Raw genomic sequence first — 9,695 nt, 5'->3', positions numbered from 1 at the left:
GGACAATAATTGTATAAAAGTGCAAACTACACAGAAAGCAATGGATACTCAGCCTTTTTGAAAATCCATGTCAAGGATTTAAGACATCAATGTGTGGATTTTAGAATATTAAGTTTGACAGTCACTAAAAAACAGTCAATCTCAGTAGCTTTTAGTGGTGGAAAACAAATAACAATGACAGTGTGCAATGAAATGGTCAATATATTACTAAGCATTACATTAATATGACTAGGATATTCTCGTTATTGAAAGAGGAATTCCGAGGTTTACTAAATCCTACCAGTTTCAGATGTTTTGGGAATGATCTCAAGATATTTTTGTACCGCTAAGAATCTTCTAGGCAGTCTTCTTGGGGACTGATACATTATTAAGTACATGAATGAAGTCCAACTTCCCAAGTTTTCTCTTGAAGTAGGTCCTATCTTGTAGTTCAAGAGTATTTACACAGAGTCACCTATTTCTTCAGTAATAAGATAACAAGCCGTGACTCTGTTTCAAAGCTAAGTTCTGCAAACACATATAGGATTTTGTCTGGCTTAATCATATATGTTTAAAAGCATGACTGTATTTTTAGGACCATGTGCTTGACAAGTACTGCAGTATAGCTAAACAGTTGTGGTATTATCTATATTTGTAACTATTTGAACTGAGTGTACAGAGTAATTATTTCTATATAAACTAAGGTTTATCATAGGCTCTGTAAGCATTGCCTTGTCATCCTGCGTTGCAAAAATGGAACCTGTTGACACTTTCCTGTTCTTCTTTCAGACTATTCTCAGTAATAGGAAACTACTGATATCTGCCTTTGCAGATGTCCACAGCTGACGTCAGGAATTTCAGATACCATTGTGCAAGTAATGTTATAACCTGTAAAACTTGTGGCATTCATTCCTAGGAATATGATAGCTTTTATGTGCATCTCAGTTACAGGTTGATTGCAATTTTCTAGGTTTTTTTTTGTTGCTGTTGTTCAGAAATTTTATCAGAATGGAAAATGTTTAAAGGAAAATTACCACTACAAACTTCTGCTGAGAGACAGCTTCACCTGACCGACTTTCTAGTCTGATAATAAGATGATATCGGTGTTTCACTACATCATGAAACTTCTGCTTGAAGGAAGGGAAGGGTGCACAATTTATGGTCCTTGGCCAACCTTACCATGTAAACTATGTGAGAAATGAAGACAGCAAAACTATCAGCTGGACCTGGCCAGAATTTGTAGTTCTCCAGCAGGGAGTCTGAAGATCTCAGTACCCAGGCTTCTGTCAAGCCTTCAGCACCCTGTTGGGCTGAGGGGAATCAGGGGACCTCCTGCTGTCTTGGTTGTTGTGGTTTGGAATGGCTGTGATAAATTACTGCCATATTTAGCACTGAAATAGACTCAGGATGGTGTGGGTGACTATGTTTTAAGGCTTCAGAAACCAAACTGGTACCAGACACTAAAAAGAATGAACCCATTGCTCTTGAGAACTGAGCTGTACAGCAGGAGCGCAAAAAGGGCCACCTTCATCCTGGCCACTCAGGACTTGCAGCCTCTCTCCTGAGGCAGGAGAAAATGTGGTGTTTAAGTCCAAGTAACAAGGTTATTAGTGACATGTGAGCCTCCCAGCTTCCTGCCTGTCCCCTTGGATGGTTTGGAGTCCTAGAGGGACATATAAGCCTGGTACATCAGGGCAAAGGTGTTTATGGCTCAATAATTTTTCCACTTTGAGAATCAAAACTTTTTTGGATGTATTCGCAGGGGGATTTAGCAGCCATCAGTGAAATTTATAAATTCCTTAAAGAAATATTTTGAAACAAAATGTGTTTGTTGCAGAACAGAAGTCCCGACTTTTGACCAGATCTGATGTCAATTATTATCGTTCCTTTAGAATAAGGTAGAAAAACTTCCTTCACTCCTATGAGAGCCACAGCACCAAATCGACTGCAGTTGTTCGCACTCTCTGCTGGGGGAAAGAGCCAGAGAACCCTCAATTCCTTGTCTATCAGTCATCTGTAGACAGTGTTGGTCACTGTGAGTTAGTTAATATAGATAATATGAAAGACCTTCTGTCAGTGCTCAAGAACTATTGACTCAACCACTGAAAAAAACCAAGTTACTAGCTAGTAGGACTAATCCACAGAGATCTGAAATCATATTTATGTTTTGAGTGAAATAGATGGTGCATTCCAGCCTGATATGGGGACAACATAATATAAAGAAATTCAGTGGCAAAGAATACAGAAGAGCGGGGCAAGATAATTTTGAATTTTCTAACGAAGAAAGGAATGAAGTTCTACGGATAACAGCCAAAGGAAATAAAAATCTTGTCTTGCTAGACAGATGCAATGGGAATATGATGTAGGTAAATTGCCATAGTACCTTTGGTTGATCAGATAATCAACATCAATTTTCTGACTATGAAAAGTATTCTTTCTGCGCGAGGTGAGCATGGCAAGGATTCAGTAAAATGATCTCTTGGAAGAGAAGCCAAGACTTCAGAATTGTGACCTTTTTAGTGTCTCATCAGCCAGGCTCTAAAGTAATTCTAGACCTTCAATTTAAATGCAGCAGGCTGTGTGTGACTGACACAACAACTGCTTTGCTTCTTGAAACCCAAAACAACTGGCTTATGATTTCTCCCGTTACACCCTTTTATACATCCCTAAGTGCACTACAGGTTTTAACTATCACTGTTGCTAAAATATTTAATTACTAATTTTTCCTAATTAAAATCTAATCTGCTGGTTCTTAAAATTTTAAATTAAAATCTCACAAAACCGATTTATTTATTTTTCTGCATGAATGTAAAAAATAAGGTTAATGTTATGAAGGAGCTCTTGAGCTCATGAACTAGGATTCAGAGGAAAAGAACTCAGTATTTCTTTGCATAAACTCACCACTTTTTTAATTCCTGAAGTTACAATGTGGCTGTAGTATCAGTCTTTTTCCACATAACAAAGAAATTAGGTCTGACTTTAAACAAAGTCCCAGGAACTAAGAAGATGCAATTTAGGATGGGTGGCTGATACCTCACTGCTTGTTGCACAGTACTTGCCATTTGGAAAACTTTTTTCGGTTCCCTCTTCTACCTGAGGCAAAAAAAAACATTTTAAGGTTTTTTACAACAACAAAAGACATCTGAACTCAAAGAACGCTGGACGTTTTTTCCAATGTAAGGTTTTACAACTTGCAATAGAGATTGAAGTAAATTATCTATAGATGTAAGATAAAAGAATATGATTTAAAGCATCTTATAATTATTTTTGTGAGTCTCATACATTCCTCTAGGGTACGTACAGTCCAGACATTGTCACATTATATCAATGCATTAGAACTATGGGACTAAATTGTTGAGACAGCATCCATAAAACAATGTCCCAGCAGAAGGCCAAGGATCATGGATGGAATAAGCTTCCTAAAACACAAGCCTATATTCCATCAACCACTGATTATTACCTCCGCATTTTAGACTATCCACACTCTGCAGGGAAAGTGTTAGCACCTTTCCAGGAAACTGAGATTAAAGAAATGCGATATCCTTGGCAAAACCTTCACAGTATAAATAGAAGTGGATCCCTGGCTTTCCAGATGAGTGTGGACAAAGTTTTAATGCCTAAAGTTCTGAACCTGCAAACCACTATCAATCTCTCTAACTACGCATAGCAGGGCATCTATTGACCTTATTTGTGAGTATGAAATTAAGAATTAACACAGTATAGCAATGAATGTAAAATAGTCTTATTTTAAAGACATTGGCCATAAAAAAAACCAGAAAACTCTTCTGAAAAATATTTAATTACAAGATTGTTTAAAGGAAATTTTTCATTCTTTTACATGCCAAATCCTACATATCTTGATAGTGAACTGATTTGTGAAAAAAAACCAAACCTATGAAAACTTTCAAAAACATTTCACTGGCTCTCATAGTGGTCTTTTTTAGTTAATATTTACAGAGAGTCAAGATATTGCTATTTGTAATACTCTGGTCAAAATTAAATAACTTGTATTACAAAATCTTCCCTTATAGCTATTGTAAATCAACCAGAGAGAGGAAAATACCAAAGTTATGATGAAAGTTTTGGACTGACCTAGAAGGAAGGCACTTCCAAGTCATAAGGCATCACTTGATCTGAGGAAGCTCTGGCCACCCTTGTGCAAAGTATTGCATAGGTTGCAAGAGATAAGGATCACCTTAAAAATAAAATAACTCATAATTGGCCAGTAACATAAAGCCAGGAGATAACAGGACCCTCATGGCTTTGAAAGAGCTGTTGTCTCACATTACCTCGCACCTGCTTCTTTCACTGGGTGATGGGCAACATGCAGCTCCGTTTGTCTGCGCCCGGCTGGTGTCTGTAGGTAGGATCAAACCCGGCCCCTCTTTGGGAAGGGAAAACTGTCAGCTTAACTGAGGAGTTTTATCTGCTGTGGGCTACAGGCTTAGGCTTTTAATGCTAAGTGAGCATTGATCTTAAGTGGTGAAACATAATATATCTATTTTTATTAGCAGACAGACCTATAAAATATAAAACTGTCCTGTAACTACCTGTCCTGGTTATGAGAACAGCCAAAGTCTGAAGCAAGGAAAAAAACATGTGACCAAATAATGAAGTATTCATAATCTTTTCTTGTTAGCAGGTGTTCTGTGAGCTTGTGAAGTCTATATTTTCCATCAAATACCAACAAAATTTTATAAATGTCATTATACACCCCATAATCAGAGAGTATATTGAATTGCAACTAATACATTTAGATACCAGAACAGATTTGAAGGTGGACATGGCATGGTAATAAACAAATATTTATTATTTTTTATTTATTTAATATTTATTATTTGCAAGTATAATGATAGAACATTAAGCAATCTGCGTCAGAAATTATGGGGTAGTTCTATGGATTTTTTTCTTTTCAGTTCTGTACCTTAATATGAAAGAAACATATACAGCTACAACAGACTTTATCTGGTTCATAGATATAACACATGAAGGATAGACTGCTGTGATGGTACATTTCACTTGCTCTGCATTAGAGGTTTTCAGCCCTTTGATTTCTAGATATTTAAACGTTTACCAGCAAAGACACAAAAAATCCAAGTCTACTGAAAGAAGGCTTGGTCTTCTCAGTTGTGTTTCACCTTGAAAAGAATCTGTAGACTCCAGAGTTTTGGGTCAGAAGTTGAAAATCACATTTGAGTGCCATCAGACTGCTGAAATTTGTTACCTGCACAGTACATTTTCAGGATTTGGACCTTTCAACTGGAGCTGCTGACCATTGCAATATCGCTTTGCCACATGTTAGGCTATCGCTCGTGAATAAAGTTGAGCTGTACGTATAGAGCAGGTGTTTGTCCAAGGTAACCAAACACATTCAGTTTGTGGCACAAAACAATATGCAGATAATTACTTCAGTCATCTGTGATAACACCTGTATTCTGGAAGTTGCATTAGCTGTAATTGAACCTCAAGTTTTTGTACAGAATTAACTGTTGGATAAACAGCGAAAGAGAAATGTCTTCTTTCAGAGGTACTACTGTCTGGAACCTGCGGTGTTTTAATCAAAACATGGCTCCTGACAGAAAACATTTTAAGCAGAATGAGGTACAGTCAGAGAACCTCCTGCTTGGAAGGCTTTCAGCAGGGAACTGTGCCCTCTGCTGCCTGCTTGAGCACAGTGAAGAAATAGCACTAGGAAACTTGGGCTGTATACCTCTACCTTGAAGCATGGGTGATATGGGACAATTCAAAGATATATTCTAATATAACTGGTTTTATAGGGTCAAGTTGTTAAACTTAGATTCAAGGCTTATTTGGCTGTATTTTCGGCTGGCTATTCTGACTTTAATTTGCTATACCATTTAACTTTACTACCCACATTGGTGACAGTCACAAAGAATAACTTCTGAGGCAGTTAGGGATGCAGCACTTCTGTCACAGTTTCTCAAAGAGTTCTTAATAACAAAGGGACAGGAAAAAAAAAAATCAGTGACAACTATTTTGTGAAAGTGTTTTCTTTTCGAGCTACTGAACCACTGAAAAAAACACCTCCACAGCCAGGACAAGCTTTTTTACATATGTAGAATGCAGACATGTACCTAAGAAAACAAGCATATTTATGTACCATAGATGTAGCTTCTCTGATTTCCATTCTAAATATATTCTTATGCTGGCAGAAACTGCACATATTTACTCAACAACCCTCTTCACCAATGGACTTTCCACTGAGATGCAACTGAGCCCTGTGATGCTAAATGGGCCTAAGAGGATTTAGTTGTTTTTAACAGCTAAATTATATCTTTTCTATTCTTAAATGAACAGCAGCTTTCTCAAATTCCTGATAAAAGCCTGATGTGCCTGAAAACACCAGAAACAGGACCTGCTTGCCCTGTTTCCCCTAATTTCTGTTGCAGTTTAGATTTAACCGCGTGTTCCATGCTCCCAGCCACCATGAAATCACAACGCCGTACTACCTGGTTATCCTACTCCTCTCACAACAAAAAAAACATCCTCTGACAAAGGATCAGAGAGAATTCTGTGAGGCCCAGGTCAATGGAGCAGACTGAAGTTCTACCCTCAGTTTAAAAACAAAGTTTTCCAGCCCTTTTCTGTGCAGACAATGCCTTGAAAACCTGAAACAATGTAAATAGACTACGATGGAGAAAAGAACAGGGTGAGTTGATCTCAGTGAGAGCAGACAGAAAGCAAGAGTATTACTGAAGGGACACAAGTGCATCATGGCCCATGCATTTGTGCTCTTACATCTTCAGAAAAGTTAAGAAATCCTGAAAAAATCTCACTATCCCTTACCATCTTCCGTTGCCCATCCCATTGCATGCTCACAGAGCAGGGACGTGGCACACCATGAAAGGATCTCCCAGCTATTTCAATTCAGCTCTGGTGAACATCTTTGCCTGGAAGGATAGATAGTAAAAAATCTGGAATTACTACTTCTGTAAAGAATTCACATTCTGTATGTCACTTCGCAGTTTTCCTCAATGTCACGCTTCCCAGAAGCAGTGCCTTAAAAAAACATCTGCTCTAAATAAAAATTACTATACCTTTGTGTCTTTAGTGGAAGATTAAAATCATTCAGATGATCTCAATAACAGCACTCTTTGACAGCTTTCTGAAGTGACAAGAAAACAGTCCTAAATAAAGATATTTTGAACAAGAAATTGCAAAGAGTCTGTGGGGAGGCTGAAAGATGCCAACAGGAAACGGAGGACCTGCAGAAGTATTAGGGATGCAGAACAAAAATCTGAGAGATGAAGAGTAACATGGAGCCAGACTGGAAGATGTGGGAAGATGGAAAAGAAATATCTGTGAAGGAGAACCTAGTGGGATACAAGTTCTAGCCTGTGGTTCCCTTGCTTACACACCTAGAGTGTCTCTAATACAGACACGTGGAGCAAGGGCTATCTCAGCAATGCTTGATGTTACCAATAAAATATTTCTGTCCTTTATAATAACCATTCTGTACTTCGATGGAGACAGTAATGTTAAGTTAAGGGTTGTCCTTTTTTCTCATCTTTGTATCGCTCTCTACCAAATACCGCAACCAAGGAATTCCTGTTTACTATTTTTCTTACAGAAGTAGTGCTCTGGATGTTTTCTGACTCTTGAGGCCACTAGTTCTTCTGCTTCTTTCCAAAATTCCTAACAGGAAATGAAACGAAATTTTAGCAACCATTTTAATAATAAATTTTACAAGCGGGTCATATGCTGAGTGAAACGAATACATGGCATTTTAATATATGTTCTGAAACACATGTGATATTTGGGGTTGCAATTTGTGCAGGGGCTGAGACTAGATGACTGCCAGAGGTCCCTTCCAACCTGAGAGATTTTATGGTTCTGTTAGTGCAATCTTGTATGGAATGTTACAAACATTACCTTATCACTTCAAAAAACATTGGAACACTAGATAAGAATTTTATATTAAGTTCCAGCAAAGCTGGTTGATTTTCTGTTTATTTTCTACAATCAGATACAGGAATCAAAGAATGTGTTGTATAGAGAATATGTCCAGAATTAAAGATAACAAGAATGAGTCAGAGAAATGGGCATAGCCTGGGGAATTTTGAACATTATTGTGCAATGATTTTTATAATTCATTACATTTGGATTAAGACATACATAGATAACAGCTGTTCTGTGAATTTTTACCTGTGATGAAACCAGTCATGTGAATAAATAAAACAGTAAACAGTCCAGAATCTATGACTTTGTTAAGATAAACTAATTGAATTGAGAGTTCAGAGATGCATATTTGTAGGAAATCCAGGGTATCCAGCAAGTGACTATGTGGGATGTTGCAAGATCGGGATGATCTCAGCTATTAGAAACAGGAGACTAGATCTAAATGAAGAGGATTATAAAAGTTATAATTAGCTAATGCTTCCTAAAAGCCTAACTAAACTGTTGGGTTTTTTCCATTCCAAAGTGTAATACCATAGTGAGATCAAGTATCATGTAGTAAGTGCAGACAGAGAAACAAATCTTATCAACACAATATTGTCTGCCATTATTTCAGGACCTGTAAACTCTCTAAAACAGATACTTTTCCTTTAATGATGCTGTGATTGCTGAAGGAATGTTCACTTATTATATTGGTATATAATAAGCACATCAAAATTAATTGTCACCAATTCATGTTAATTTTATTTACATATCCACAGGTGGCACTTCTTTAATCTCTAATCTGTGCTATAAATTCTGAAGAAAGCAGATAGATTGCTGAACACAACAGAAACTCCTGCCTCTTAAAAGCACGCTTGCTTTTCTCAGAAGTGATTTCATTGTTATTTAGTGTTTACAAGTATTCATGGTATTTACGTAATAACCTGATGAAGTATGACTGTGTCTGTTCTTCATGAATCTTATTCTCTGTCCTTAGAGAGTTTTCAAAGTACATACATATGTAATGGTTCAAACCTCGACAAAGAATAAGTGAAGGGGCATGGGAGATCCTTCCTCTCAGGGAGTACCAGCAACTGTGGCTTGGCCTTTGCTGTTGACACCTGGCTAAGCACCAGAGAAGAACCAGGACTGTCAGCAACGTGAAGATTTTTCGAGAGTGCAGTTAATGCTGCCTTACAAAGGACAGGCTGTTTGTACCATCTGCCAGAGATGCAGGAGAACACAAATAAAGTGCTTTGCTGAGACATGCGTTGACTTAATGGGGAAGTGCAGGCTTGATTCTCTCAAGCTTACCCCAGCCCACCCAAAGAACATCTGGTGAGCTAATTTCACTACAAGATCAAGTTACATTAGTTTTCAAAACAAATTTATAGTTTCTTCAAAACTGAAATTTAGTTTGACTTTAAAAACACTGGTGTTTAAAATAAAACTCCAATATCTGTGACAAAAAAAACGTTACTCACCTGAACTGTGTGTACAAGCATCTTTAAAGTAAGTGTGAGCATTCCAACTGAAATCAAATTAGCTGGTTCTAAACTTAAAATTCTGTATGTGCTTAAATCCTTTGCTAGGTTGGGTTTGTGTGCTAGATGGCTTAGCTGGCCAGCAACAGTCCTTTTTCTCTAATTTTGAGAGCAGAAGAAGTCTGATCTGGCAAGTGTCTTATCCTCCATGTTACAAATGTGTCACTGTGACAGTGTGTTGATGGTCTATTGAACTCCTATCTTCTTCCTCATTGCATTAATTAAATGAAAGCTTTAGTTATTAGGCCACAGAGGCAAGTAACTCACTGAATA

The sequence above is a fragment of the Apaloderma vittatum genome, unplaced genomic scaffold (genome assembly GCF_000703405.1).
Source record: "Apaloderma vittatum isolate BGI_N311 unplaced genomic scaffold, ASM70340v1 scaffold9690, whole genome shotgun sequence".
In the NCBI taxonomy this organism is placed as follows: domain Eukaryota; kingdom Metazoa; phylum Chordata; class Aves; order Trogoniformes; family Trogonidae; genus Apaloderma; species Apaloderma vittatum.
Note: the sequence above shows the minus strand (reverse complement) of the source record.